The following is a 5185-nucleotide window of genomic DNA, read 5'->3' on the forward strand; positions in this document are numbered from 1 at the left end:
TGTAGTTGCTCCGTCCGAGATAACGAAACTGAGTGTTCTGCTGTCAAACTATGGGTTGCTTAATTTGCACCGGGTGTGCCTGTTCAAACTCAGCCACAAAAGTTATGTAGTACACCCTCAATTACTTATTCAACACGAAATCAAGTTCAAAATAGTAAGTGATTAAAATCAGTTCTGCTAACGATGCAAGTGAGTAAACGAGATGTCGCTTTAATGAATCAACTTTTGTTTTCAGATAATCCAAGAACCTGGGAATTTAATTTTTCTTGCCCCTAATGCTGCACACACAGGTGGCAATATGGGTGTCATTTTCTTGTTTCCTCTAAAAGTGCTCATGCGCTTCTCCATTTTACTATGATTAGAGTACTTGTGAAGTATATTTTTTTTGTATTATTTTTAGGGAGTACAAGGTGCACATGGATATCACACCACTCTTTAAAATGCATTGCAAGGATCTGCTTAAATATCATGTAAATAAAACAATGGCAGAAAATTTCAATGACCCTCATTTTAAAAGATCAATTATTGCTGTGAATTCTGAGAATTTTCAGAGACCAGCACCTTTATCTATTGAGGCATCAGGTACTACTTCTTCCAAGAACACTACAGTGATTGTGAAAAAAGAACGTGTGGCATGCCCTGTGCAGCAGGAGGGGTGTTTCAAAACCTACCAGAGCCCTGTAAGAAGAGAAACCCTAATGACTCACATCCAACAAGAACACAGTAAATATTCAACAGATGTGAGCATTTTAAAGGCAGTTGACAGTCTTTGCTGCACTTAAAAGATAAGTACTGGTCAGCGTTATGAATGCAGTAATTGTGGAGCCAATATAAGTGTCAATAGCAGCAGGCATAAGGGGAGTAAAGCATGCAAAGTAAAAGCTTTGAAAAACCAGACAGCAAAGTCATAAGTTGATGGTCCAACAATTGCCTTGAAATGCTATACTAAGTAATGTTGATTTCAATTTAAATTTTAGCAACTTATAGTGTATCTGTAAAAGAGTTTTTTTGTCATTTTTTATAAATATATCCAGCTAAGAAATAGTATGATTGTTTTGAAAGTGTTCTGTAATCCTACATGTAAGCTGAGTTTCTTATAAACACTAAACTGTATACAGTGGTACTTTTAACATAATTAGTGTTCAGACAAGATTGCCTCAGTAATTTAAATCAATCTTATCAAAGAGAATCTTACAAGGTAATTTTAACCTGATTGCATTTTTGTAAATTTGTGTTTAAACACTAAATAGTAGAATAATGTGAGCCAAAAACATCCAGTTTGGTACTGTTCTTTCCGCTTGTGTGCGACAAGTCAAATAATGCTGTAGGTAGATCTGAGATCAGTAAATGTTTGAAAATCCATAGCTGGTGATTGAGTATTTGTACTGTATCAGAAAAGTTCACTTCAATACCTGAATGAAACTGCTTGTCTATGCCTAATCAGAGTCAGATTCGGAATCCTCATCTACATTTAAGTGGAGACCATGATTCACAGCTGCCATGTTAACATATGAAGCCTCATGTAAAAAGCGGGAAGCAGTTATTTGCCCATTCTCTAGAAGTCCTGTCAATCTTTGGATTCTTTTATCATTTAGTTTTGCACGCCACCTTTTTCCAGCAGTCACAGAGTCTCCTCTGTCAATAGCAGTTTTGTCAGCAAAAGCTAAATGCTCTAACTGCACAAAGGCACCTGAAAAAGAATGTACCATTTTTTCAGTAGGAGATAAAATTTATGACTATGATGAAATTCAGTTTGTCAATGTAAAGGAAACAGCAAGGGATATCTAGGACTTTAGATGTAGAGGCTGCATCATATTTAGTTGATTTCAGTCAGAAGAACATGAAACATGTCGTTAAGCAGAAACCTGATCCTTATACAATTCGTATTGTTGTCCTCCCCAACAAAGTTATCTTCCCAATTTTATCAATAATTAATACCAATATTAACATACCGATTAGATGCCATACATTAGGTCTGTTCTGTGGTATGAGCGAAGCCAGGCTTCTGTTGTCTGATTCAGAAACGTTATTGGTCCTTTCTGGTGAATCAAAAACAGACAGCTCATGCAGGCGTGGTATCCATTCCTTTTCCAAATATTGGAAAAGTGGCAGAAGTGTGTCAGCCCAGCTCAACCTCCACCTCAACCCAAAGTTCTAGAACACCAGCCCAAATTCTGTGTCGTGGTAGGAGTGGGATGCCAGCAATGCACCTGATGAAGGTTTTGACTTCATCATGAGCTTCAGCAAAAGGCGTTAAGCCTAGCTTAGATGCATGTAAGGAAGATGCCTGGGAATATGAAGACAATAATACATAAGTATGTAATCTATCGTGATAAGTTTCAGCACTGGTAACATATAGATTTCACCAGAAGACAGTTTTGAGATTGACGTTCATTTCTGTTTGAGTCAATTTGTGTTCTCCTACATTCTACTTTCCTTTCATCGGTTTCTTAATAATAATCAAGCCATTTGCAATTGCCAGAAGATTATTTTTTTCATTTTTTTGAAACAAATAAATGAAAAAAGATATCCAAAAAATTGCCAATACAAAAGAAATGCAAAGCAAAACACTGAAAGGAAGAGGGACAGCTGAACTAGGCTTATCATAATACTCACAACACCATAGTGCCACAGACAGCCCACTATGCGGCTCATGGGCACAACTCTTTTGAAGGCGTTCATTTGTGCTCTCTCAAAATCACAGTGCACTCTCTTTGGTGCCCAATTGGAAGCGAGTGACTTAAGATAACTAAGTACAGCAACATAGGCTTCTTCGTGGCGTCTAATCATGAGTACTCTGACTACTGCTACAACCTATAAAAAAAGGACAAAAAAATAACTTACGTAGAAAAATACAAGCACTTACACACTGGTACTCCAAAACAAAACAAATCGTGGCTTCTAAATAAGCTGACTACAAAAAAACCTTACATATCCACCATGATTTGTGCACAAATTGAAAATTTGTGACATCTTTGGCTTGCGTGACCGCTTTTTAAAGGTGCCGTGACCACGGATGTTCGTGACTGTTCCCAAGAACTGTAGCATACGCCGAAAGCTATTGTCTTGTTTAGTAAATCGCCCACTACACCTTGGAAGATGAAGTCTGTTTTGTCTACAGTTTCACAAAGCCTTCGTAGGTTTGGCATGCCCAGTAAAACACCTAAGTGAATCAAAGTCTTCGGAATGCATGGATTGTTTCTTGACCTAGCCACATCCATGGCCGAGTGCATCCTAACTGGTCAAAATCTGTTAGCTACAGCAGGGCTTTGCCTGCCAAACAGAAATAAATAATCAGGTAAGAGTATAGAGATAAATTAATAAATTAAATATAGGAGAGCTGTGGCATGAATAGAACCTTACTGCAATTTGATTTGGTTCAGAATGGTTCTTAGTTTGGTACCAAAAGAATCTGTTGATACTGTATGTATTGTGAGCCGTCGAAGATCCATGTCCTGCTCAAGAAGCGGATCTGGAGGATGGTCGTGCGGTTTCAGATGTACCAGAGTTGCTGAGGCAAGGTTCAGAGAAGCAGTAGCTGTGCATCCACGATGATGGTGCCGACACTGAAGCCGCAGCCTAGACTTTCGTCTTTCGTGGACGTTGTAGTGCCAGCCATCACTTGAATGAAGTATGACAGAATCTATCGATCTGCCTCGAAAGAAGCGGACTGGTAGTGCAGCCATTTCTAAAATTATGGCGTCCTAATATTACAAAGAAATGTCACAAAGTAAGGCTAGTGGCTGCTAACGTGGGAAGAAGAGATGCGCCATGCGCCGTGCGACTAGTCTTGCAGGGTGCATGGTTAAGGTAACACACGGCGCATGGCTCATTGTGGGGGTAGCTTTTGGCACCCCAAAAATTTGTTTCATAAAGGTACTCACATCAGTCAAAGCAAAATAGTAATTCTCCCCGAATATCGAAAGAACAGAGACGCTCTTCCGCTCTTCCGCTCGACCCAGAAACCAGTGCCTGTCCACTCCGACTTTCGGGGTGTTGTCTCTGGTGCGAAAGAGACGCAGATAGAACCCCGAAACGTTAAGAAGGCGAGAGTCAGGAGGGGGATCACGGAGCTCCTCTGCGCCTTCTAAAAAAACAGGGTGAGGGGGGTAGAGGGGGGCAATTAGAAGGCGCTTCCGGGGAGCTCCGGAATACCCCTCCAGCAGGCCCTGATCCCAACCCAAAGAAGAAGAACCTGACGGAGAAGTCCGGTATGAGAATGACACACGAACGCAACCCGACGCGTGACGCAGGCGTGTTCAGGTTCCGGTCAGGAGCTCCGCCCAATCACCTCAGCCCAAGGTTTTTTTCCTGCCCGTAGAGTTGGGGGAGTTGAGGTCGGTTGGGTGGAGCCTCAAGACGTTGATGCCAAAAGATATTACAATAGAAAGAAAAGAACCCTATAGTAGTCAGTCGTTTGCTGTTCTTCGATGGAAGAAAAATTCAACAATGTAAGTTCCGCTACATTCTTTTATTTGATGTTTAAGTAATTCAGAAAAGTTCATATCGCCAAATCAGATTTTGCCTACATTTTGACAGGTTATTTGCACGTGTTGCAAGTGCACGTGTTGCAAGTGCACGTGCTGTTTGGAGTGGCTGTGGTGCCAATGTATCTGTTGCGAGTTACGACGTAGTAATAATGCAACTGAGCAAAAAAAGTGTTATTGTAAGTGTGACTGCCACTGCTGCACATTTTACAAGAACAATAACTGTCCATGTGGATGTTGTAAAGCGAGACCGAAATGTAATTGTCCAGCATCTGAAATCCAGACGGACTGATCATTTGTTCTCTATTCCTGTAATTGCTTTTGAAGTGTGTGTTGCACAGCAGGTCGATCACATTCCGGTCGAGTCGCGGTTCCGGCGCCCCGTCTAAACCGTCTAGACGTGGCGTCATTCCTCTGTTCTCGCCGTTTCCGCTGTTGCCAAATTTCTACTTCCCCCACTCTTTTCCACCTTTCACGTGACCCCTGGCCGCATGGAAAGGCTCGCGCCTGCAGCCAAAAAGCTGTCCAGCTGGCCGGCTGTCAAATCGGGCTCGCTCTCACTCCTTCTCATCTGCTTGAAGACACCATTTCAACAAGCGTGGAAAGTGAATCATACTATGACGATACAATGACTGGTAAGTTAGTTTTGCTGTATTCTCGTTCGTGCTCGCCTAATCCCGATGTGTTGCCACTGTCGT

General features: G+C 41.5%; 1 long non-coding RNA gene across 2 annotated transcripts; it reads left to right on the forward strand.

The window, feature by feature from the left end:
* Positions 1 to 6: 6 nt before the first annotated feature.
* LOC127751202 (uncharacterized) lies at positions 7 to 5086 on the forward strand. 2 transcript variants are annotated; one of them, XR_008012019.1, is made up of 3 exons: positions 7 to 154; positions 236 to 4744; positions 4829 to 5086. It is a non-coding gene; the product is annotated as an uncharacterized LOC127751202 (long non-coding RNA). The 2 variants fall into 2 exon arrangements; XR_008012018.1 differs by having other exon boundaries at positions 4832 to 5086.
* Positions 5087 to 5185: the final 99 nt, after the last annotated feature.

Source organism: Frankliniella occidentalis, unplaced genomic scaffold, assembly GCF_000697945.3.
Source record: "Frankliniella occidentalis isolate FOCC.00 unplaced genomic scaffold, Focc_3.1 Scaffold378, whole genome shotgun sequence".
NCBI lineage: Eukaryota > Metazoa > Arthropoda > Insecta > Thysanoptera > Thripidae > Frankliniella > Frankliniella occidentalis.